This window comes from Canis lupus, chromosome 12, assembly GCF_003254725.2.
Source record: "Canis lupus dingo isolate Sandy chromosome 12, ASM325472v2, whole genome shotgun sequence".
NCBI classification, from domain to species: Eukaryota; Metazoa; Chordata; class Mammalia; order Carnivora; family Canidae; genus Canis; species Canis lupus.
Window position 1 is genome coordinate 36053894 of NC_064254.1, and position 27646 is coordinate 36081539.

The following is a 27646-nucleotide window of genomic DNA, read 5'->3' on the forward strand; positions in this document are numbered from 1 at the left end:
AAGGAACAAAGTACAGAAAATAGTACACTCCAAGTGCAGGGCGAGAAGGTGAGGGTGTACTCAAGAAGAGGATCTGAGGGCAGCCCGGGTGGTCCAGGGGTTTAGCGCCGCCTGCAGCCCAGGGCGTGACCTTGGAGACCTGGGATCGAGTCCCGCGTCGGGCTCCCTGCGTGGAGCCTGCTTCTCCCTCTGCCTGTTTCTCGCATGAATAGATAAATAAAATCTTTAAAAAAAAAAAAAAGAGGATCTAAGTCACACCCTGTGGATGTGGATGTGGGGGCCCTGATTTCTACGGGTGGTTACAACTGGGGCCCAAAGCATCCGAGCATGGCCCTGGGGCAGCCGACGGGGGTTTGTGGGAAGGCTGCGTGACGGTACGCACGCTTCACGTTAGCGACTCGGCGCAGGCGCACTCTGATTCAGGCCGACTGGGTCTTCGTGCACATGCGTATCCTGGAGTTGCGCGTCCGCTGTAGGCCGCTTGCGGCTGCGAGGGTCCGCAGGGCTGTCGCGGGTTTATTTAATCGGCACGGACTCTTCTGTCAGGTGTCAGACCCCTGATCCTCCTGCGGCTGTCCGGCGCGTGCCTGTTCCGTCTGGGCACGAGTCCGTGAGAGAGAAGTCACGCCCTCTTCCCCAGAGGGTGTGGAGCGCGAGGTTCGCGCGGTGAGTCCGGGGCGAGTGAGGGCCCTAGCCCTGGGCTGTGTGGCCTTTGTGTGGGTGGTGAGCGAGCTGCAGGCCTATTTCTTTACCATTACTCATGTTGAAACCCTACAGATACACATCTCCCAAGGTAAAGCTTTCGTTCTCACGCACTGAGAATGTCTTATAATTTGCACGCTGTTTCTTTCTTTGTAGGATGGTATTTCTATTCCTGTTTCCAGGTCGTGTTAGGGACTGTAGGATGGGAAAGGATCTAATTCTCTGTTCTGCCTTTCTGCCTATTCAAAGGCGATCTGTGAGATGACAGTTCTAGAGAGGCTTTTTCTTAGTAAAAGGAACTTATTCTCTGTTTTCATCTGGAGGAAGGCAAGAGGAAGGCCATGTCCAGTTACATCCTCTCCAGTCTTGCCAACCAGCCTAAATATCTTAATTACTTAATCAGCACTTTTTGGATTACTAATGAAATTAAGTACTTTTCCATTGATTTGTCTGCTCCTTTGTAAACCTTTTGAAAATTGCTTGTTCCATTTCCTTCCCATTTTCCTGTAGGCATGTCATGTTTTTCTTACTGATTTGTAGGAATATAAACACTAAATAGGTTAGTGCGTGCCATCATGCAGAATTAATGTGTGTTTTCTTCCTAATACATAGTAAACTCTTGTGTTCTGAGAAACTCCAGATAAAGACTTCCAATTCTGCTTGTGGTAGAATGTCTTAATTTGAAGAAACAGGATAGAGAATCTTTATTGAATAAAAAGTACGATACCTTATTTATATATTGTTTTACAATTTAAAAGGACCTTTATTTTATTTTATTTAAAGATTTTATTTATTCATTCATGAGAGACAGAGAGGGAGAGAGAGAGAGGGGCAGAGACACAGGCAGAGGGAGAAGCAGGCTCCATGCAGGGAGCCCAATGCGGGACTCCATCCAGGACTCCAGGATCACGCCCCAGGCCAAAGGCAGGCACTAAACCGCTGAGCCACCCAGGGATCCCCTAAAAGGACTTTTAATACACATAATCACAATTGGTACCAAATGAAGTGTTCTCTGAGTTCTTAGACCAAATGAAATGAAATCTCTTTATGTATCTCAGATTTGAACCATGCTTACTCGCTATTATTTGTATTTCATGGGATTTTAGCCTATTTGGCTTCAGGCCTAGTAAGACAGCTAGCTCCCAGAACTCTTCCCCTGGTTAGTGCTAAGTGATCAAGAGAATGGAGCCTGTTCTTTGGCACTTACGTTCGCTTTGGCAGATTCAGGGTTGGGCTGGGATTCAGTGTACCTCCATTGGAGGTGCCATTGCATCTTTTAAAAATTATTTTTAGTTGTGGTAATTGACACAAACCATGTTAACTGTTTCTAGGGGTGCAGTTCACATTATTGTAAGACCATCACTACTGTCCATCTCTAGAACTCTTCATCTTTGAAAACTGAAACTCTGTTTCAGTTAAATAATAATTAAATAATAACTTCTTATTCCTATCTTATCCTCTTATCCCACCCGCCCTGGCAATCATCATTCTACTTTCTGTCTCTATGAATTTAACTACTATGTACCTCACACAAGTGGAATCATAAGTGTCTGTCTTTTTTTGATTGGTATTTGGGGTGGGACAATTCTTGCTTGTGTGTGACTATCCCTTGCATGTTATTTGGCTCTGTGGGTGACTTTCAAACACTAGATGCCTGTGGAAGCACCACTCAGTGCCTTGTGACAATCAAAACTGGAGGATGGTAGTGCTCCTTTGGCTGAGTCTCCAAATCAAACCTCCAAACCATCTGAAGTTGATTCTTTTAAAAGCAAATATGTATTTGAAATGTAAATAGCTCCTCATCCCACTAAGCGTAAACAAGCCCCAGATGCCACTCTCTTAGACCTGAAAAAGCCAAGCCAAGTTTCATCAAAGGCTCTTTCAAAGTTCAGTTCCTTACCAGGCACTTGTAAACAAGTTTAAATGCTCTCCTTGGAGTGTGTGGTTTGTAGGTTTGCATTTGAGCAGTTGGGATCCAGAGTCCGTGACTTCTTCCAGGGGAAATAGACTATACAGTCAGCTTCTCTTCCTAAACTCCCTCTTCAACCAACTGCTGGTGAGAGTTCTACTAATGCTCTCTGTGTAAACAGTTTATCACCATGTTTATTACTTATTGCATTTTTCAATATATTTATTTTAGCAGAAATACCTCAAATAGCTTAGAAATGCTGCATTTTTTGAATTCCCAAGTACAAACTATTTCTATTACAAAAATGTTAATAATAACGATGATGATAGTAGTAGTAGCAGCAGCAGCAGCAAAATAAAAAGGTGGAGAGGGGGTTCTGATACTTGCTTTTCAGAGCAAGCCATGGAGCTTATGTATCAGTCCTGATCAGACAGAGCCAGAATGGGCCTTGCGAGGAGAGAGAACTCCTACCCTTCTCCATCAGAAGGTAGTGAAGACCAAGGAGCAAGCTTGTCTTAAATGTGAGAGTGGAAGTTGGATTTGAGGCAGCAGCCTTCTTGGTGGAAATAGACACCTCCGAGGACTTTGGGCTTTCATGAGGCACAAAGAACAGCTAATCTTGAGGGTCTTAACCATTGTTGCCACTCATACTCTTTAATCCTGCATTTTTAAAAAGGTGTTTTGTATTTTATTTTATTTTATTCATTCATTCATTCATTCATTCATTCGAGACACAGAAAGAGAGAAGCAGAGACACAGGCAGAGAGAGAAACAGGCTCCATGCAGGGAGCCCGACGTGGGACTTGATCCCGAACTGCGGGATCACACCCTGGGCTGAAGGCAGACGCTAAACTGCTGAGCCACCCAGGGATCCTCAGGTGTTTTGTATTTTAAAGGTAATAAATGCACATTATTGAAATATAGAATATAAAGAAAATGATGGAGAGAAAGAACAAGGAGAGAAGGAAAAGTAGATCATGTGTGATCCCAGCATCCTTAAGTATTTATGACTAACCTATTAGTTTATTGACTTCTGGTACACTGAGTGCATTTAAAAAATAGTTTCTACCTTTTTTTACTATTCCTTTTTCAGAGGGAACATTCTCACACTCAGTGTTGCTACATTGATTGATCATATATTATGGAGCTAAAATTGAATTCAGTGAGCTCACCTCACTGATTTGATCATAAAACTGTTTGGGGGCAGTTAAGGGCCTTGCCCATGGTCACACACACCTCTCCATAACTGTGTTTGGTAACTTGATAGTGGTTAGTAAGTTGATAATGTCAGTGATCTCTTAAAGAAAGTCAGTGATCTCTTAAAGTATGGTTGTAAAATCTGCCTCTTCGGTCTGTGTTATGAGCCGGGTGTGCTGTCTGCCAGTCCCAGTGGCTCTGACTCTGTGCCTTTGAAGTTTCATCCTAATTCTTCTTGGTTAAGTCTTATGATGCATTTTTCCCTATCCACCCTTAGCAACTACTTTTTTTTTTTTTTAAGATTTTATTTATTTATTCATGGAAGATAGAGATAGAGAGAGAGGCAGGCAGAGACACAGGCAGAGGGAGAAGCAGGCTCCCTGCAAGGAGCCTGATGTGGGACTCCCATCTCGGGTCTCCAGAATCAGGCCCTGGGCTGAAGGCGGCGCTAAACCGCTGCACCACCCAGGCTGCCCTAGCAACTACTTTTTAAAGTTATATGATGTTATACCAACTCTGTGTATATTTTACCTAGAATAGATAAGTTATAGTAAGTCATGGTTCAATTCAGTGGATAGAACAAACTTAGAACAAGAAGCCCTGAGTCTGCCTTTTTCTTGGGCCATCACAGGATTTCTCTAAGCCTCGATTATCCTCTCTGTAAAATGGGATAATAATGACTACCTAAGAGTTTCTTTAATGATTAATGAGGTAATTATATGTGACTCCTTTTAAATAAATGCTAGTGTGAATATATTATGCCCTGATTCTGTTACTCCTTCTTCCTTATTATTTAAGGTCAGCTATGACTCTAATGTGAAACTGGTGAAGTTTTTGGATTAGTTGTTATAATGGCAATTTAGAGTGTTACTCAAGATTATTTAGTTAATAAGACATTATTTAGTTAATAAGAAATAGGAGGCTGTAGGATGTCAAAATGCTAAGAGTGACTTAAAGTCATACAGAAATATGAGATGTGATTCTCATCTTTGAGGAAGGAAGGCAGGGATGAAAAGTGCAGGGTCAAAACAACGTACCTAGGTTAATGCATCTTTATCCATGGCAGTTTCCTTTTCCGGAAGTCCTATTAATGTGACTTAACCATGTGCCTAGTCTCTGCCATATGGTTAATGTACCTCTTGGTGATTCTCTGATGGTTATTTGTGCACTGATTCTACCTAATCAGATTCTACATTTTTCCAGAGCCTGACCTGTAATTTACAGTTTCCATATCTACCCGGTAGCCTACAGCATAGATCAGGCACCTGCAGGGCCATATGATACTAGCTTTGGCATAAAGGGTAGAGAGGAAACAAAAAGATGGGATTCAGACCCCCAGGACACATTTAGCCTTTATCCAATGCCTAGAAGCAGGCCTGAAGATAGAGCTTGCTTCCTATCTTGCTGTTTGAAAAAGAGCTACTTTGAGAGAAGGACATGTGTGCTCTCCCATAGGTAAAATCCTACCCTGCTGTCTACTAGAATATTTCTTCTGTCTGCATCTTGTCATTCAGGCCTGGGCTCACTGCTCAGGTCTGGGTCATTTTTCTGAAAGGCTTTCCTTCTTCACTCAATCCTAAGGTTATCTCATCTTCCACATTGCTGAAGCGATTATTTTCTGTTGCATTGCTAATTTATTTCTAGGCAGTCCCTGTCATTAGTTGAAGTGATATAAACCCTTTGTAAATTTCTCTCTCATCTCAGGGATTTACCCTTTTTTGTAACTCCTAGAACAGTGACTGGTATTCAAAAAGTGGTAGTTGAATAAATACATAGATTACATGCAATCACACTTAGTTTAAAGGAGATATCCAAACATTTTTTTTTTAAAGATTTTATTTATTTATTCAGAAGAGACACACAGAGAGGCAGAGACACAGGCAGAGGGAGAAGCAGGCTCCCTGCAGGGAGCCCAATGCGGGACTTGACCTCAGGACCCCTGGGATCACGACCTGAGCTAAAGGCAGATGCTCAACCACTGAGCCACCCAGATGCCCCAACATCCAAGTATTTTGACTTAAGATTTTATGGTTAGGTATTTCTTTAAAATTGGACCATTTGGGAGTGCCTGGATGGCTTAGTCAGTTAAGTGGCTATTTCTTGATTTTGGCTCAGGTCATGATCTTGGGGTCCTGAGATGGAGCTCTGAGCTGGGTTCTACACTCAGTGGGGAGTCAGCTTGAGGATTCTCTCTCCCTCTCCCTCTGACCCTCCCTCTGCTTATGCTCTTCTTGCCTCTCTCTCTCTAAAATAAACAAACCTTTAAAAAAATTGGACCATTTGCATAAGAATTGGAACTACTTAAGTATACTTTATTTTTTTTCTTTTTTTTTTAAAGATTTTATTTATTTATTCATAGACACAGAGAGAGAGAGGCAGAGACACAGGCAGAGGGAGAAGCAGGCTCCACGCAGGGAGCCTGATGCGGGACTCGATCCCGGGTCTCCAGGATCACACCCCAGGCTGCAGGTGGCGCCAAACCACTGCGCCACCGGGGCTGCCCTTAAGTATACTTTAATATAGGATAATGGAATGAGCTATTTTTATTATGGTGACTATATGCCTATTATGTTACTGCTAGATGACTGCAAATTATAATGGTTACTAATGAGAATGGGTAAAAACAGTATAATGTCAGGAGCAAAAAAATGGACCAGTATAAGTAAGGATCTCTTTATCTCAGTTTTCTCATTTGACAGGTGGCATAACTTGGATGGTCTTAAGGGGTTTCTAAAATTCTGTGAGCTTGATGGAAGAGGAAATAAAGAGCAGAGAGTGTTTAATGTGTACATATAAACAGACATGTTAAAACATATCTTTAGAAAAAAAATAGTACATCCCTTTAAGCCATTGTGTGGCATGTTAATTGATGAACTGATTACAACTCAGTCATTTATAGGAAGAGCTTAGAGAGAATTTGAGCTAGGAAACAATTTCCAACAGCTTTCATTGTTGAACAGAAACTTGTCTAGTCAATATAGAAATTTTCCTTTAATTTAGGACCTAGTTGATGACAAAAGTTGTCTAGTCCAAACAGACTGAGGAACTTGGAGCCAAACTTGAAGATTTTTAAAAAATAATTTGTTTTAATCAGAACTCTTGCCTCTAAGTCAAAGGATATATTACTGTTGCTCTCCTTTCTAGCCGTAGGCCATTGCTTTTAGTTTTACCTGATTATAATCTTGGCACTGACACTAGGTTTGGTAAGTGGGTTAACAGAAGAATTGGAAGTAGATGATAGTAGAAGGCAATGCTTCATGTATTGATATAGACAGTTTACCCCTCTTTCCCTTTTTAAACCCACCACAAATGAATAAGCAAAATAATGGCAATGCTTAATGAATGGAGTAGTTGGAAAAGCACTTAGAGTAGTATCATTGTGGATTGTGATGGCAGCATGACAAATGAAGATGTGATAGGATGTTTAACTTACATGAAGGGTCTCTGGGGGGGTGTAAGTCACTTTTATTAGACACTAGATCCTTCCTACTTTCTCTGTAACATATTAATATTCACCATTGGCTTTTTTAAATTAGGATTTTCTAATTCATGCCTCATCTTTTTACAAGGGAACACAAACTCCCTTATAAGCTTTAAGGGAAAAACTTTTTTTTTTTCTACTTAGGTGAGGGGTGGGGTTGATTCACCCTGGTAAGAGTGCACCTGGTTAGAAACATCATTCAACTAAAGATTGTTCTTCCTTTGGCCTCCACCTGAAATTCAGAAAGAAACAAGAATAAACTAAGGAAATCCTGAGTTGTGGTTTGGCATCCCCAAATCTTGGTGCCTTCTGTACTGTGTGGCTTGGGGTTGTGCCAGGAGCATGCTCTAATACAGCTCCCCTGGTTTGGGGAGAGGGGTGTGTGTGTGTGTGTCTGTCTGTCTAGAGGGCGGGTAGAAGGAGGTTGAGGAATTCATTTTTGTCTATGTGGCAGGATAGACTGGTCTGGCCTTCTTTCTGGAGAATGAGTTTCATTAGAATTTTAAAATAATTACTCCTGAAAAAGGACAAATGAATAAGACTTATTTCCAAAGAGTTACCATTTGGTGCCAGGGATCAGGCATTGCTCTATACCACTCCACATGACACAGGATATGGCCTGATATTTAGTCTAAGTACACACTCCACTTTTTTCTGGGCACTGGGAAGGGACTTATAATAATGCTTCTTTGTTATGGAAAACTTCTTAGAAAACTGCTTTTTCTCCTCTTTAAAAATTAGAATTACTCAGACCAGGATGAAAAATAAAAAATTAGCCCTGGCATTTAAGTACTCCCTGGCCCCCAGCAGCCATTTTGATAGAGGTGATGAACATGTTTTAGTGTTTTAACATTTCTGGAATATAAGCAGGATCAGTCTGCATAGAGTCAGCAGGGTTGTTACTCCAGGGACCTAGTATAGGCTGCCGCATCCAGTCTTGCTGGGAGCAAAGCCCACCCTTATCAGTTGCATGTCTATATTTTGTTTCTTTGGATCTTAAATCATGGAAAATGGATGGCTTTGGAATAAGTGAAATGAATGTAATAAACCAGTCTCTTCATTAATACATGTTATCTGTATATTATCCTTTTGTGTAATTAAATGCCTTGTCAGTTATTGCATTTATCTAGAATTTCAAAGTTGATGGGGAGATCTTTCTTATACAAGGTCATTTCAGTACCCATCAAATCAAAGCAATGTAGTTATATGATTTGCCTACAGATATGAATATTTGGTATTTTTATTAATTGGCTGACATTCTCCTTAAATTGAACAAAGTGTAGAACATCAGCAAAATGACAGATGGCCCATCACCTTCTTCCTCATAGAAAAACCAGCTAGCAGCTATCTATAAACAAGATACCTTTGTGAAAATTTCAGAGCTTAGGGATGAGACAAGTGTCCTATGGACCATAGAGACCAAGAAGGACTGTATTAGAAGGGCAGTAAACATGTTTTCATTTTGACTGCATTGTCTCTCCCGCAGGATGACGTGGCTCTACACCAGTAAGACCCCACTAGGCCTATGGTTTTTCCAGGGGTAAAAGCCCTAGATGGACATCCAATTTCTCTTGGATGCTTCCTAGAAAGCCCATATGCATCTTGCCTTACAGGGGTCACTAGGGACTGGACCATAAGGGATCAGATAGAGATGGAAAAATGGGGAGGGGCTATAGCAATAAGCCTGTAGATCTTGGTGGACCATGTTTCTGTGGGTGGTGGTACCCGAGCAGGTATCCTAGTCAGTGGCTTTGCCCATTTGCAGAGTCCATCTGACCAGTAAACTTGGTCAGCACTTCTCTTTGTTTTAGGTTCGTAGCCAATGGGCTAAACTGGCCATGGAACCCATTCTGTGACCCCATTTGGACAGGGAAGCAAGTCAGCAGCTTTGCCTAACTGCTGAGCACACCCTCCAGTCCTAATGGACTGGAAAGGCTGACTAGAGACTCTGGGGAGTTGTGGAGCCCATTCTACAGCCGCTTAAGGCCAATAAACAAGTTAGCAACACTGCTCGGCTGTGGAACATAAATTCCTACCCTGCCTGGCCAGGGAAACCGTGACCTGGGGTAGCCTTGGAATGAAGTCTACAGTATTGCTCCAATTGCTGAGCCCAGTCTGCAGCCTCACCCAGGAGTGGAGTTCAGCCAGTGACAACAGCTAATTCCAGAGCATAGCCTACAGCCCTACCTGACCAGGGAGTCTCAAAAGAGACCCCACTAGACCATGTAGCACAGCCTCTGGCCTCATCCAACTGTGGGGTATAGCTGGTGGCCCCACCTGACCAGGGAGCCCTGCCAGCAACCTCCCCAAAGTAGAGCATAGTCTGTAGCTGACTTCAAACTATACTAAAAAGCTATAGTAATTAAAACAGTGCAGTACTGGCATAAAACAGACACATGAGACTAATGAAATAGAACAGAGAGCCCAGAAATAAACCCATGCATATATAGTCATCTTGTATTGGACAAGGGAGCCAAGAACACTCAATGGGGAAATGATAGTCTCTTCAGTAAATAGTGTTGGAAAAACTGGATAACCACAGACGTAAGAATGAAATGGGACCCTGTCTTATACCACTCTCAAAAGCTAACTCAAAATGAATTAAACATAAGACCTGATACTATAAAACTGGAAGAAAAATAGGGAAGAAGCTACTTGAATTTGATGTTGGCGATGGATTTTTAGATATGACATCAAAAGTACAAGCAAAAAAGCAAAAATAAACAAATAGAACTACATCGATCCAAAACACTTCTGCAGCAAAAGAAATAATAAAAAAATGAAGGACAACCTATGAAATGGGAGAAAATATTAGCAAACTATAAGTCTGATAAGAGGTAATATACAAAATATGTAAAGAATTATAGCTTAATGGAAAAAACCCTCAACTTATTAAAAATGGGCAGAGAATCTGAATAGACATTTTTCCAAGGGAGATATACAGATGGCCAACAGGTACATGAAAGGGTGCTCAGCATCACTAATTATCAGGGAAATGCAAATCAAAATCACAATGATATGCTGTCTTACACCTGTTAGAATGGTTATCATCAAAAAGACGAGACATCAGGTGTTGGCAAGGATGTGGAGAAAGAATTTGTGCACTCTTGGTGGGAATTGGTTCCACCACTGTGGAAAACAGTTGGAGTTTACTCAAAAAATTAAAAATAAACTACTGTATCATCCAGCAGTTCCATTTTTGGGTATATATTTGAAGGAAATGGAAACAAGATATCAAAAAGATATCTGCCTTCCCAATGTTTATTTGCAGCATTATTCACAATAGCCAAGACATGAAAACAACCTAAGTGTCTATCAGTGGATGAATGGTACTAGTCAGCTACATGGAAGAAGGAAATCCTGCCATTTGTGACAATGTGGATGGACCTTGAGGGCATTATGGTCGGTGAAATAAGTCAGAGAAAGACAAATGCTGTATGGTATCACTATATGTGAATAAAGCTGAACTCTTAGAAACAGAGTTAGAATGGTAGTTGTTAGGGGCTGGAGTTGGGGAAATTGGGGAGATGTTTAAAGGTACAAACTTGTAACTAGTGATAAATATGTTTTGGAGATCTAATGCATAGCACAGTCATTATAGTCAACAATACTGTTTTATAAACTTCAAAGTTGCTAAAAGACTAGATCTTGATTGGTTTCACCACAGAAATAATGATAATTATGTGACATGATAGAGGTGTTAGTTAATGCTATAGTGGTAATCATATTGCAATATATAAATGTATCAGATCAACACACTGTACATCTTTATGTAATGTTACCTGTCAATTATATTTCAATCTTTAAAAATATTTTTGTATCTTAAAAATATTCTCTGACATACAAGGCTAAAAAATTTGGTCAGCCAAATATCCACATTCAAATATTTTTAGGAATTCTCAAATGGAAAAAGAAAAAGGCAGGAAATGTATAAGAAATATGGGAAGTAAGAGTCATCTTAAAAAAAAAAAAACTAAAGCCAAGAAAGAAAAAGAAAATATATTAAGTAAAAAAAGGAACTAAAATTCTAGAAAATATTAACATCTGGAGAAAGATGGGGAAGAAAAAAGACTGAAAATCAAATGAACCTGAGTGGATGAGTACTTAACAAATTATAGGGGAAGATGAACATAGTAATAAGTTTAAGAAACCAATGGAAATTGATAAACATGAGGATAAAGCTTAAGGAAAATCACTATAATAATAAAAATAAAATACATAATTTTTAAACTAGAAGAAGTCTTGATCAATCTGATTGACAATAGGAAAGAAGAAAAAAGAATTCTATGAAGCAAAAGCAGAAAATATTTTAATGAAAAATATATAATAGGAAAAAGACCTAATATAACAGTAATTACAATAAATGCAAATAGTTAAACTTGTCAAATAAAAAGGTAGGCCTTTAGGTTAAATTTTTAAAATTTAAAGTTTTGTTGATAAACCTGAAAAAATATATGAAAAATAAGATGCAGAAAAATTGAAAAGGATAAGAATGTTACATGGATAAGTATAAGAAAGATGGAATGACAAAGATAGTATCTAAAAAATTAAAATGTAATATAAAAACGATCATAGTGGACAAAAAGGAATATTACTTTAAAAATCTCCAAGAGTAACTGAGAAATATGTCAATGAATGAGTATACTGCAAGAAAAATAGATAATCAACAATTTTAGTAGATTTTAACATACTTTCCTTGAAGCTAACATATCAAGTAGGGAAAAAAATATACCATAATGTCTATGACCTAGATAATATACAAAATGAGCCTCAACCATTAGATATATAGAGAACTTTTCACTTAACAGAGTATTCTCTTTATAAGCATACTATAAATATTTTAAAAATTAAACCTAATATTGAGCTCTGGTGCATTTCATGGTATCAATATTTTGCATACCACATCTTCTAGCATAATACAATAAAGTTAAAGATTAATAACAAATAGTTTAAAAACTATGTTTGGAGGGCACCTGGGTGGCTCTGGTTGAGCATCTGCCTTTGCCTCAGGTGGTGATTCTGAGGTCCTGGGATTGAGTCCCATATCAGGCTCCCTGTGGGGAGTCTGCTTCTCCCTCTGCCTATGTCTTCTGCCTCTGTCTCTGTGTGTCTCTCATGAATAAATAAATAAAATCTTTTTAAAAAAAGTATCTTTGGAAATATATGTTGCCAAATTATCCTTGTATTTAAAGGAAGTTAAGAAATGTTTAGAACTGATGGAAAATGAAAACCCTGTTTTTCAGACTTTGTGGGACATAGCTAAAGCAGTATTTGGAGGGAAATTTAAATGCATTTATTAAGAAGAAAGGAAAAAAAAAAAAGGTAAAGTAAATTTAGTGAATCATTCAACTCAACATGTTGTGGAAAGAGCCACAGAGTAAGCTTAAAAGAGCAACTACAAAAATAATAAAGGCAGAAAAATCAATAAAATGGAGAACAAATATTAAATAATAAGAACAGTAACAAAACTAAAAAATTTTTTGAACAGATTAATGAGATTGACCAACTTCTGGAAAGAACCTAGGAAAAATTTGAGTTTACTCAAAACAGGTATTTTGACTTGTCAGCTAATTACAGAATTCTGTGTCTTTGAATTTAGTTACTGGAAGATTACTGTTATCTTTTGCTGGTGATATATTTGTCTCTCTCTCTCTTTTTTTTTTCATGTCTTCTGGAGTTTTCTCATGTAAAATAGCAGACACCTCCTGAAATCTTTACTTGTCTTTGAATGAGAGATACTTTTCATCTGTCCTGTTTATATCTGGGACTTTCTCCAACCTCGTATGGATACACCTGCTCACACTTCGTCTCCTGCTTGTTGCAGAATTTTTAAGCTTGTGTATCTTACAACTCATCAGATTGGTGCTGGGAATCTCTCTCTCTCTCTTTTTATTTTTCCAGAAAGTGGCACTAAAGTTCAAGATTGTGGATTCTACCTTGCCCCCAGACCCTGGCCCGTGTTTTAAGGAGACTCCTTGTTTACTTGGGAGCACATGCAAGGAGCTGGCTGAATAGTGGGGGGAGGTGTTGGTTTAGCTTTGAGGGCATTGTGGGTGCCCACAGGTCAGGTGCGGTGATCTTCAGGTGAGGTTATATCAGTGAATTGTGGGCTGGCTTCCTGCTGGAGTCCTGAAAGTTAGCAGGAAACTGTGTGCCTTTAATGTCCTTTAAATTCTTGTCCTCCTCTTTCCTGATCTTCCTCCTCCCCATGATGGAGTTCTCACATCAGTACTCAGGGTGCTGGAGAGATACAGGTTTATCCAACAGTGTCCCACAGAGCTGGGTAGGTGGGCATTCACTCACCACTCTCCCTTTCCCCTGTGGAATAGGATGTATCTGGCTATTCATCCCGGCACTAAGCTGCCTTGGAAGAGGGGCAGTCCTGGCAACATTCCTTTGCCCCTCTTAAGTGCATCTAAACTCATTTTTTTTTTTCCATTGGAATGCTGTTATCTCTCCTTGGGAAGGCTTGATTTCTGCAAAGCCTCTCTCATCCATAGGTGTCTACCCAAATCCTCACTTTCCTGGTTTTCCCCAACTGCAGCTGAGAGATGCTGTGGTCACTTTGCAAACTCCTGCTGGTTCTGCAGCCTCAACTGGGGTCAGCCTACCTATTACTTAATGCACAGGTAGGTAAGACTCCTCCTAGGAGTGTGATGCCGAATCCCACAGCTACCATGGAGATACTTTTTGTTCAGGGATGGGTACAAAATTAGTTGATAAAGAGGAACAAAAAGGAGGGACATATGATACAACCATGATGTTGATGCTGAAACAGGAATAGTGATACTAAAATATTTGAATGACATTTTGACTGGATATAAAATTCCAGATTCAGATCTTTGCTTCTTTAATACTTTAGGAAATAATGTCACTTTTTTTTTATTCATCTAATTCTACTGTTAAGGCCAGTATCAATATGAATCTTGTTCTTTTGTAGGTGATCTGCTTTTTCTAGAATCTTTAAAAGTTTTGCCTGTCTTTAATATTGTAGTTTCACTTTAACCTATCAATGTGTGGTTTTCTTGTCTGTTCTGTTTTGCACAGAATTGACGCTTCCCATATGAGATCTTTCACCTTTCTCTAATATTCAGACATTTATCTCGATTTATTTTTTCCAATATTTTTTCATTCCTTCATTTTTATATTTTGTTTCCTTTTAAGACTTATTATATTGACATCGCTACTTCTGCTTTTGCCCTTCATTTCTCCAAGTTTTTCTTATCCTACTCATTCTATGTTTTGGAGGATCTCCTCAACCCAGTCTTCCTACAATTCATCTTTAAAATACCTGCCTTCTATTACTCTCAATCCACTATGTCTTTATTTTGGCTATTTTCTCTTCATATCCAAGATTTGCATTGGACTATTTGAAAAAAATTTTCTGCCCTTGTTTCATTTTATTTTCTATGTATGTCCTAAGGAATAGTTAGTATGCTTAACTTAGAATCTTGATTTGTCCTTCCCAATAATTCTACTTCAAATGGTATATGCTTTCCAGTTTGTTCACTTAAAAAAAATAGGTGTTATACTCCTCATGTGTCTTGTGTACTGTTTGAGCCTATGAGTTCTTGTTCTCTGGGGCTGCCATCTATTCCATCTGGTAGAGAATGTTGGGGAGGAGATAACAATCAGCCCCTAGTCAGTGTCAGTACCAGCTCATTAGGGAGTGGAGAGGAAAGAAAACCAAGAGTTACAGAATCCTTGTTAATTCCTTTCTCCCACTTTCTGGTCAGGGACTTATCTTGAAGCCTTTAGGGAGAAGTGGCATTGGAGAGACAGCCTCCTGAATTATAATCCTCAGCGCTGAGAAAGTTTAGGGTAGGTGGTCGATAACCATCTGTTTTCCAATCTCTACACCCCAGCTGGGTTTGTGGACTTCCCTGATATTTCCTACACATGGTCACACATGCTTTTGCTACTGCTTCCTGTGATACAGAGTTGGTTGAGAAAGGAGTATCTCAAGACAAAGTGGGCCACAGCAAGAGCAGAATTAAAAGGCTTTCATGCAGCCCATTCTCTTGCTGCTGCTGGCTCCTGGGCTTCAGCCACTCAACTCACACCAATCAGTTCATGGCAGGCTTCAGTTTCTGGGATTTTTAAATCTTTTTATTTTTTATTAATTGCTACAACCCTGTGTTCCCCTCTGGCATTCAATTGTTTTAGAGTTGATTTTGGAGGAGGGAGCCAGTAGCTTGTCCTAGATTAACGCTTGGCAGGAACCAGAGCTGTCTTGCAGTTTCTCCTCCCATAGTTTTGCCTTCATTTAAAGATGTCCAGAGAGTAAGCAGCACATATTTGGGAGCAAATTTAGGAAGTCAGTTTGTTTTCATTCTGTGAAAAACAAATCATTCAGGCAGATGGGGACACAAAGCTTCAATTTGGCATTGGCATTTAGTTAGCGAAACCTTCTCCATCCTTTTTAAGTTTCGTGAAAGATATGTAGGAAGCACATTTAAAAGTGGATAAAGGTGAAGCAACTTGATTGAAATGGAAGCTACTTTTGGCCATTGAGATGTAGGGGATATCTGCTGAGAGGATTTCTGGGGAAGATCTTCTCTGATAATAACAGTGTGGGAGAGAGCTGTTCTGCGTCTGCTCTCCTCCATCCTGCTTGGGATGCTGAGGGGTGATGCTCACATCCGTTGCAGCCACTCTAGTGGTGAATGAAGATAATGTGATACTGAGGATGACACATAGGAAGAGTGGAAGGGCCAGAGTCTAAGTCAGTGTCATTGACTTGCTGAGTCCACTTTCAGACCACCTACCTCTGGACTTCTTGTCACGTATCAGTAAATATCCTTGTGGTTTAAGCTATCATGAATTGTGAATTCTGTTACCTGCAGCCAAGTAGATCCCAAAAGTAATAGAGTCTATTTAATAAGTAAAACATGTTTTTGCCGATCCCCATCTTGATTTAATATGCTTAGTAAGTTTTTATCACAAATAAAACATCAGCTAGTCATCACAAATCCAAATGTATGAGCTAATACATTTTCACTTCTCCTTTGGATGCCCCATTGTGCTGTAAGTAGGACTGTTTTTTGTGGGGAAGTGCCTTGGGCAGTATTCTGGAGCTTCTGTCTTGGAATAATGCATGTTAGAATGGTGTTCCAAAACCTTATTTTGGCATATAGCAATTGCTGATATAAACAAAATATGTTGTTCAGATACATAATAAAATGTATATATTTGTACCATATTTTTAAATAAGAGTAATCATAATTTTCTCTGCCATATTTTCACAAGATCAGGCACAGCACTAATGCTTCTCGATCTGATGTGAGCTGTTTGTTTCAAAGGCCATATTACAGGGCTTGCAGTCCTTGGTTTAAGTCCTAGGATTGCTAAGCCTCAACTAGCAGATTTTGTGAATGTTGGGGACTTGGGTGGGAGGGAAGAAGGGGGCTGCTACTGTCTGGAAGATGGATTTTTGCACTAGAAGAGTAAGTCTGATAAGATTAAGACTTTGGTGGTGGAGTTTCATAGAATGAGGCAGTATAGATGTTCACTGTGCATAACAAATGTTTATTGCTGGGAATAAGAAAATATTAGATAATGTGTGTATGCATAAAAGGTTGGTTCCTGTCATTTTAAACTTTTTATATGGCTCCAGATGTTCTTAGTCTGAAGATGATTTGCTTCCTCTTGTATTGTTGTAGTCCAAGCTACGACTCAGTATTTTCTGGACTAAAAAATCATAAATAATATTTTTCTTATTCCCCCATGCCCTTTTTACTGTGTTAAATAATTTGACAGTGACAGACCTACTTCTCTGAGAATATTCCCTCTCAAATTATGTTTTGGGTACAGACATCAAGGACAGCATGAGCCTAATGATAGATTTTTAGGTAACTTTGAACAACTGAAACATGTTACTTTTACGAAACATTTTGAATATTTCCTTGCTGATGAGCATGTGGCTTCTGATGCCATTTTCACATCGTTTATACTTCTAAAATAAATTACCACCAAGGCCATAAAAGTGTCCAGAACCTGTGAAAAAGAAATCTTGAATGGTGTGGAAGACAGAGTTCTAAGATGACCCCTTTGACCCTATTGTAGAATCCCTTCTCTTTTGAGTGTGAGTGGAAGCTGTGGCTACAGTGAGATATCACTGTTATGATTATTTTATGCTATGAGGATGATTATCCTGAGTGGGCCTGACCTAATTATGTGACCCCTTTAAGAGCAGAGTAGTTTTTTGTTTATGTTTTTTTTTTTTGTTTGTTTGGTTGTTTTTGTTTTTGTTTTTTGATTGCTAAACAAGTCAGAGAAATGTGTACTGGATGGCTTGAAACAAAGTAAACTTTGTGTTGTGAACCGCCTCCGGTGGCCATGTGGTGAGAAACAGAAGGTAGCGTCCAGGAGCTGGGAATGGACCCTGGCAGAGAGCAATCAGGAAATTGGGGTCCTTAACTGTATAATCATAGGAAATGAATTCTGCCAACGACTAATGAGCCTACAAGAGGATCCTGTGCTCCAGGTGAGAACTGTAGTGCTGGATAAAACCTTGATTTCAACCTAGTAAGACCCTGAGCAAAGAAAATAGACATGACATTCCTAGATTCCTGAGCTACAGAAACTGAGATAATAAATTTCTGTTGTTTTAAGCCAATTAAGTTAGTGGCAATTTATTATGCAGCAATGGGAAACTAATACAAATGGGAAAAGGGCATTCAGAGCAAAAGGATAGGCAAGTTCTGCATGTGCCTTGTGGTAATGATACCTATCCTAAAGGTTTATGCTCACAGGGTTCCATTTAGTAATGTTGCTATTGTAGGCTAGATGTCTACATCCTGTAACTGTGCATTAAATCACAGGTTTAGACAGCTGTTTGGAGTTTTCTATTCTCTTTGGATCCTTATTGAGGCTCCGTAGCACAAACTTCACACAAACATTACCAATTGCGTATATTTGAGATGATGGCTATTTTGGTGCACTGCAAAAGAAAAGTATTCCATGCATTTTCTTACCATTCCTTTCATGCCTCTTCAAAATTCCTAGATGAAGAAAGCGAAATCTAAGGTGTTGAGTGAACAGAAAGGTGATAAACTTAGGTTGTTTCTGTAATTAGTAGAATTTAGGGTGTATAATGTTCTAGGTGAGAGTCCAAAGTCCGTAACTTACAATGTAATTATATACAAAAAGGGTGAAAAAAACAATAAATACCACAGAAATCTTGGAAAATCCTTCCATAGGAAGATGAGCAAGTCCTAGAATCTTGCTGTTATAGATTGAATTGTGTCCTTATAAAGGATATGTTGAAATCCTAACTCCTAGTACCTTAGAATGTGTACTCATTTGGAAGTAGAGTTGTTGTGAATATTATTAGTTAAGATGAGATAAGGTCCCCAATCCAGTATGACTAATGTTTTTGTAAGAAGACAGCTATGTGAAGACACACAAGGAGAATGTCCTATGAAGATGGAGGATTAGAGTAATGGAGCTTACAAGCCAGGAAACGCCAGAGATTGCCATCAGACCACCAGATGCTAGGTAGTGACATGAAAGGTTCCCTACAGGTTTTAGAGGGACCATGATCCTGTCAATACCTTGATTTCAGATTTCTAGCATCCAGAAGTATGACATAATAAATTTCTGTTGTTTTAATCTACCAAGTCTGTGGTAATTTTTTACATTAGCCCTAGGAAACTATCTCTGTTAGGCCTCTACCAATTTAAGAAAATCTCACACACTTGCAAATGGCTCTATGTTGTCTGAAGGTACTATGTGCAGAGGTCAGTCAAACAGAATTTGGTTAGCTGCTAGCTGCCAAGTGGGAGGTAGCAGGGTTATTTCTTGGAAATGCTCCTCCTTCCCCATCCCAGCCAATCCTTCCAGTTTCAAAAACGTTTGACCCTGATTAATGTTTAATACTTTATTAAGGGATTTACTTAAAGCCCTTTATCTTGATTAGCATTGGCTTTGAGTTAAAGAATGCTAGCTCTTTTCCTTTTTATTTACACATTATCTAAAACCTCTACCTCCTTCCACTTTTTAATAAGTCTACTTTCTTGAGAATAATTTTCAAAAACCAGTATTTTGATAATACAATGAATGTTATATCTGAAAGAGTGTTCCATGAACTATAAAAAGGTATGAATTACTAAAAGACTTCTGAGGCCAAGTACATTTGGGAAATAGTGAAATAGATAAAGCTAAACATGTTTTTCTTCCTTATAGGACTTCTCATAGTCTTTATATGTTCACAGGTATAGGTAATCTCTAAGGGATAGGATGGAGAGAGGAGAGATTATTTATATATAAGCTTATTTATATACTTATACTTTTTATTTTGAAGAAACACCTCGAGGGCCACTGCTCTCCAGAATATATTTAGAGTAATGGTAGCTGAATGGTAGGATTTTTAGAGCTGGAGTATAATTCAAAGATGATTTATCCCAGTCTTGAGACTTCGAGTTATCTGAAGTCACCCAAATAGTGCTCGCTTCGGCAGCACATATACTGAAGTCACACAAATAATTAATGGCAGACCTGAAACTTAAAGCTCGGGTCTTCTGAAGCCCAGCATAGTTACTGTCAACTGTTTGGTATAACTTACATTTAAAAACAAAGCTCTTAAAATTATGTACTTTAATTGTGTCAAAGGAATTAAGCCTGTATTTTTCAATTTTATTTTATTTTATTTTTTTATTTTTCAATTTTAAATTAATAAAACCAATGCTCTTTCTGTTATCTGAATACTTTTCAGGAAAGGGAAGTGTTGTCATTAGATTTTGTCATTCTCTGTCCATGCAGAAGACAATTCAGAAACAGATGGAGACCAGAAGGTCTGTGGATGGGAGTGAGGAGAGAAGAGTGGAAACAGAGAAAGAGCTTTCTAAATGAATGGATTAGGAACAGCTAAGTCAAACCTAAGCTTTATTAACAATTTTGTTTCTGTCCTGAAATTTGGAATTATTAGCATTCTGCACTTCCCTTTGGGGTTTATCCTTGCCTTTTAGAAACTAGGGAGGCAATGGCAAGCAGCCTTACTCTATTGTTAGTCCCAGTGAGCCTGCATCTCTGCACTCATGCTCTGTGTGCCTTCCAGCAAATTGATAACTCCAAGAAGCTGATCTCATCTTAGGCACTTGGGAAAGAGTATGTCTTAGGACTGGGAAAATCTTTGTCAGCCCAGTCTAGTAGGAAACATTAAAGATAACCATGGCAGTATTCTCAAGTTATTTTTCTTCAGTCTTCTCTTCCTGACTTGATATATGGAAATTCACATGGAAATTACCCCTATAGGTTTCAGGGGATACATGAACCTATTAACATCTTGCTTTCAGACTTCTAGCATCCAGAATGTAAGACAATAAATTTTTGTTTTAACAAAACTTAATGTTTAGATGGCCCTCGGAGATGTCTAGAATCTAGTCCATAGGCTTAAGACATCAGTCCATGGGCCATGTGAAGAAGCTCAGATAAGCTTCAAAGAGTCTAAGAATCCCTGAAGTGGTAGGCAGAATGTTGTGACTAAGTCCATTTTTCAGGGAGAAGCGTTCAGGGGTTTCATCAGATTCTCAAATGAGTTGATATTCCCCCCAAAATTTAAAAACCACTGATCTAGCCTAATTTTTCTAGCTTACAGAGTTGAGACAACTGAGTCAATGAGAAGCTGAAAGATGTTATTTAATAGTAAAATCATGCAATTTTTAGTGGAAGCTAGGCTTATAGTACTGTTTCAGTCCAATTCACATTAACCATCTAGCATTAAATGAGTGACTTAAAAAAAATAACACATCTCCATATTGGGGCATTCAAGTTTTGAAGAGAATCTGTGTTCCCTATGAGGTTACCTATCCCCAGATGAGATTCTTGATAATTGTTTATAAGATATTCAGAAGTGAAAAGATAGAGTTATTCCTGCTACTATGTTATTGCTCAGTTTTTCCCTTCACTTTTCTGTTCAGCATCTATTCTTTCCTGGTTACTTAAAAATAATCATAATGAGAAATAAAAATTGCAGGGTAGTCTCATTTTGTGTGTGACTTAGTTTTTGTATCATTCAGAATGCAGCTAGGAAACAGTCTAGGCTTTTCAGCACAGGGAATTTGACGAAGGCTTTGGTCACATAGGGGATGAAAGAACTTAGCAGCTGAACAGGGAATGGGGAAGCAATCCAGAAAATAGCAACACTAGCACGCTTTTACCTGCATCATGTCAGGGGGTGGTGGGGGGAGGTGTTAGAGAAACGGTGTTTCCATATCCTAAAATATGGGGTTCTCTGAAACATGGTAGAAAGTCATGTGGGAGCTGTAACCACACTGGAGACACACCCATTGCCAGTGGCACCACCAAAAACAGAGACAAAGATAGAGAAAAAGAAAGACTCTAGCTTCACTACTCTAGCATTCCAATCTTCTACCATGGCCTCCTATTGGCCAAACCTACCCTAGGTTAAAAAATACGTATATAGGTATCAAATTCCCACAGTCCTACCTGGAGGGCAGAGGGTAAGAGACTTTGGGAGCTGTTTGTCTCTGAAATACAGAACACAGTAGGAGATGGGAGTAGGATGGACACAAGAGAGGAGCAAAAAAGCAGCCAACTGGCATAGATTCTAAAACTAACAGGAAAAGCTAGGCTGTGAAGATCAAAAGCCCTTAGGAAAATGCCACTTTGGAGATGAGCTCACATCTTTTATGAAGTTTAGCACAGCCAGTTTTATCTTTGGTATTGGAATAGATAGTACTTTTTTTTTTTATTGAGAAATATATGACATATTTGACTTTGCTCTGGAGTCATCTTATATGAAAAATATGACTATTTCAATGCTAAAATCACTCATTTCAGTGACATGCTCATACCTTGAAAGGTTGCCAGAAACTGAGAATGGGGGTAAAAGTAATTTCACACCTTCCATTTCATACTCACTCAGAAATCTCAATCTCTTTGTCTCTGTGTCTGTCTCTCTTTCTCCTGATGGATAGATAGATATAGCTATGTGCTAGAATGGGTAGAAGAATTACCTCTACTATTAGTTGCTAATTCTTGCCTCATCCTTCTCTTTCTCCTCCTTTTTTTCCAGAACCATACTCTTGAAACTTGTGTAAGTTAAATGCTGCTGTGATGCTGCCCAAGCCCACTGAATTCTTCAGTGTACTGAATATTTTGCTTAGGGATGGAAATACAAAATAAGTGAGACATGGTTCCTGAATTTAATGTGCTTGTTTGGAATTAGTAGAGTTTATGCAGACTACTGAAAAAGATTTCAAAAAAAGAAGACAGTGCAGAAAGCTAATTTATTTTTTGTGGTTGGATTATTTTTTTAGGGGAGAATTATTTAAGAAATTCATCATTTGAAGTGTTTTGATCCCTCATTACACAGACTTAGTGACATATTGAGGAACCAAATATCATATACAAAGCAATATTTAGGTAAAGATTGGTAATTTTGGTGGCTCCTTGCCCACATAAAAATTGTTCTAACAGAATGATATAAAACGCTATCCATGGTTTATTCCCCATCTGTCTTGATCACCAATTCATAAAATAATGTATGTATTAAAGGAGTGACAGGATGTCACCATGACAAAGTCAGAAGAAATCAACTAGGAGCCATCTCTGGGTTCACTTTTTTTGTTTTTCTGGGTTCACTTAAATAAGAATCTTGATTACTAGTCTATGGGGTGTTCTTCATTATTAACCAGTTAGCATTAATACTGATTTACTTATTTAATGTGATATATATTAAATCATTCAATAATATAATTTCTCACTGATCATCACCACAGACATTCTGCGTTGGTATTTTCCCATATCAGGTAAGAAAACCAAGCTTTAAGGGGGTGAAATGATTTGCCAAAGACCATGTAGTATTTGTGGTGAGCCAGGGATGAAACCCTGTTCTTCTGACTTACTAACCTTATCCCATGAGATCACAGTTTCATGAAAACTAGTGCTAAGGCATAGGCAAAGAAGGATTATAAATGATTTGACAAAATTTGATAATATAAATGATTTGATAAAAGATATTTGATAAAATGTTTTTTTAGATTCACCTGATTTCTCATAACAAAATAGGGGATGTGACTTTCAGCTGTTAATTATTAAATTGGGAATCTAGGAAGACTCTAAGAGTGATCCTTTCCAAATCTCTGATTACAATTTTTTTTTATTTTTATAAGATTTTATTTATTTATTCATGAGAGACAGAGAGAGAGAGAGACAGACAGACAGAGACACAGGCAGAGAGAGAAGCAGGCTCCATGCAGAGAGCCCGATGTGGGACTCCAGGATCACTCCCTAAGCCGAAGGCAGACGCCCAAATGCTAAGCCACCCAGGCGTCCTGTCTGAATACAATTTTAAAAAGTATTTTGAAAAATCTTGCCTTAGAACAAGCAGAATTTAATTTTATCAAAAAACAGATTCGACTGTGTGTTATTCACACAAAACTTTCAGTGACTTCCATAAAGTAGAAAGAATACATACTACATTTTTTGAACATAGGAAAGGAAAATAAAAACTAACATAGAAAGATTTTAAATTTTTAAAAAATTTTATTTATTCATGAGAGACACAGAAAGAGAGAGAGGCAGGCTCCACATAGGAAGCCTGACGTGGGACTCGATTCGGGTCTACAGGATCACGCCTAGGGCCGAAGGTGGCGCTAAACCATTGAGCCACCCGGCCTGAAAGATTTTATTTTATTTTATTTTATTTTTTATTTTTTATTTTTTTTTATTTATGATAGTCACAGAGAGAGAGAGGCGCAGAGACACAGGCAGAGGGAGAAGCAGGCTCCATGCACCGGGAGCCCGATGTGGGATTCGATCCTGGGTCTCCAGGATCGCGCCCTGGGCCAAAGGCAGGCGCCAAACCGCTGCGCCACCCAGGGATCCCCTGAAAGATTTTAAAAGGCAACTGTACATTCGGAAGTCAAAAAAATATGTTTTGAATATATTTTAAAGAGTACTAAAGATTTCTATAGAAATAATTATCTATTAGAAATAAGTGAAAATTAGACCACTTAATACCACAAAAATCTTATAAAATATTGCCTAAATAGCATTAAATGTTTCAGTCTTAAAGGGATTTAGTAGGAAATGAATATTTTTGTAATTTTTGGATAAGGAAGACTTATGAAAGCTAGATAACTGAAAACCTCAAGAAAAATATTGATGGGATTTAATGATATAAAATTTAAAACTTTAATATGGCTAATGACACCATAATCAATGTTAAACAATTGACAGATTCAGGTTTGCATATTTGCAACATATAAAACAAACACTTAAATATGTAGAAAATATAGAGTTGTCATACCTAAGAAAGAAGCTATCAGTATAATAGCAAAATGGTGAAAGATATAATAGACAATACAGATGAAATATAAATGGCTAAAAAACTTGAAAAATACATAAAAAGATGTAATACCTTTTGCCTCACTGTAACCATTTTGAAGACTGGCAAACATTTGAAAGATTGGTAATACAGCTATAGGGCAAGGATATGGAGAAACTTACACTCTCATAGGCTGTTTGATGGAGAGTAAATTTATACAGCATCTTTGGAGGCAAATTGGCAGTACCACTTTATATTAAAAACATGTGGATACTTGAAACTAGTCATTTCAGTTCTAGAAATTTATTATATGCTATTTGTATAAGGATGTTCATTTTGACATCATCCGTAATTAAAACAATAAAGAAACTTTTCATATGCACATACATTTGGGTATTGTTAAGTAAATATGATATATCCATTTTATAAAATGCCCTTCTAGAAAGAATGTGTAGATCTATGTATACTGATAAAAAAAATGACTATCCCTCTATTGTACAGGGAGAAAAGAGTTTGTAGAATAATGCAGATTGTATCTAGGTTAAAAAAAATATATTAGTATCAAATTCCCACAGTTCTAAGATGTGCATTTCCTCTTCTTAATATATCTGCATTTGGAATGCAATGTGGAAAAAGTCTACCAGGAAGAACTCATGACCTAGTTGTCCTTGTACATGCAGCGACTCTGCTATGCAGAGATGTCCTCAGTTCTTATGATTATCACCTCAGCATAATTATGCCATTATTACCTCCATACATGCTTAGGTTTTAAATCTGGATCCTTCATTGTCACACAAAATGTATTGAAAAAAAGATCATACCATAATGTAGCAGCAAAGCAAAAAGTTGTTTGTGTCAAAGAATGAATGTTATTCTATAGACAATGTAATGAGTAATAGTTGAAATTGTCAAGTATCTACAGAATAGATAGATAGAATTCAGAATAGAATTCTGTGTCAAGTATCACAGAATTTTCAAAGCTAGAAGAGGTTGCTATGATCTTTTCATGTGTTATGAGGGATTATTGTACAGATAGGCCACACTTCCCTGTCAAAAACCTTTCTGCCTTTAAGGAAAGGGGCATATATATACACACTGTATATAGTATAGCATAGTATATACTAGGTCAAACTTTGTCCTTCTCTTCTGGAACATGGTGAGATGTGAGCCTACTTATCTGTCTAATGGCAACAAAGGATAGTTAGGGTTGGTTTTGATGAGAATGGATACCCCTTGGGGACATCTGCCCCAGGTGAAATATTACATAGTTTCAAGCGAGGAATGGCTAGTCTCCTCCACTGGCATGGACAGCTAGCACTGCCTGGATGTTAAATATTCAAGTTGGGGGGAGTGATGATGGTTGAAGGTGATTCAGAGTCATGTAATAAAATAATTGGCCATCAGATATGGCACAGTATAGTTTCCAGATGAATTATGCTTCAGAAGTCACGTTGCTGCACATACTATATACCATATTTCTAAGAGAGAGCCAAGTAGTGGAAAACCAAACCAAATCAAACAAAACCCCTGATCTTATGGGCAGTTTCAACATACATGCTTCAGTACCCACTGAGCCTTGTCTTGTTCTGTTTTAGGACCGCTTCTGTTGCTAGGATGGTCTCTTTAGAGTAGTTCAACCAAGAAGACTCATATTTCATACAGACCACGTTCAAATACAAACAGGCTCACTTACATTTCTTGTGCTGTATTCATCTGCACAGCAAGCCTTACAACTTCACTAACATTCACAGAAGTTAAATCCACTTCTCTGTTACCGCAATAGAAACCTGCCTGGGATTTTTCTTTTGTTTCCTAAATTTTTCATGGTTTAATCTTCCCCCCAAGCCTGCTTCCTTCCTGTCTCCATCCCCACTGAAATGTTAGTGGGAAGCATGTAAACCATACTGCTTTTGGATATTCTTCTTTCCCAGGCAAAAAGAAAGAAAAGTCTCGTGGCCCTTGCCCTTTATTGTAGTATAATTCTCCCTTGTGTACATCTCAAAGTCAGCTGCATTCTAATGGAAAAACAGCTACTTTCATTCTTCTCTATCCATCTTTTTTTTTTTTTTTTTAAAGTTCATTTGAAAATGATTAATCCTTGGGGATCCCTGGGTGGCTCAGCGGTTTAGCACCTGCCTTCGTTCGGGCCAGGGTGTGATCCTGGAGACCCGGGATCAAGTCCCAGGTCAGGCTCCCTGAATGGAGCCTGCTTCTCCCTCTGGCTGTGTCTCTGCCTCTCTTTCTCTCTGTCTCTCATGAATAAATAAATAAAATCTTAAAAAAAAATAAAAGGAAGGAATTTATTAAAAATAAAATAAAAAAATAAAAATGATTAATCTGCTTTACAGATTCATTGTTTTTGGACAGGAAAAGACCCACCATTAGATCATCTGGTTTCATCCTTCTGCCTAGTGCCAGAGCTGTCCCCACAGTGTATTTGCCAGTGATAATCTTGGTTCATTTAAAATGTTTCAAGCACTAGCATTTATAATAGTCCCTTGGGGTATAATACAGAGTAAGAGGCTTCATTTAGGAAAATTCTCTTCTTTTCCAAGATATACTTAATCCCTACACAAAAAACTTACAAATAGATATACACAGTAATATTTTGACTTGGTTCCTATTTTAAGAATTTTATTCTAGGACTTTAAATTGAATAAACTTTCTTCTATATATGCTCTTGGAATTAGCTTTTCTGTCTTACATGGAGCTATCCTGCTTTTCTCTCTTTCTTTTTTTTCTTTTATTTTCTGTGTAACATGTAGAAACATGGTAGGATCTAAAATGTCAAATGTATCCCATACTATTTTATTTATTATTTTTCACTTATTTACATAAAAATTGCCACACATGATAAAGTTAAAAGCAATGCGTGTGATATCCTTGATTTTAATTGTTTTTCTGTAGCGTGTTGGCTGTGCCAGAACTATCCTAAGCCATCTTTTTAAGATTCAGCTTGGTTTTTGTGTCCTTTATGAAGTTTTGTCTTGCTAATTTGACCTTAGTAAGGTCTCCCTTGTCTGCATCTTTTACATAATTCCTTTTTTTTTTAAGATTTTATTTA

General features: G+C 38.3%; 1 long non-coding RNA gene across 2 annotated transcripts in view; it reads left to right on the plus strand.

Moving 5' to 3' along the window:
- Positions 1–434: 434 nt before the first annotated feature.
- LOC112658443 (uncharacterized) overlaps positions 435–27646 on the plus strand; it is a 161457-nt gene continuing 134245 nt past the window's right edge. For both annotated transcript variants that reach the window (XR_007401225.1, XR_007401224.1), the window contains exon 1: positions 435–666. This is a non-coding gene — a long non-coding RNA (uncharacterized LOC112658443). The remainder of the gene's footprint in view (positions 667–27646) is intronic.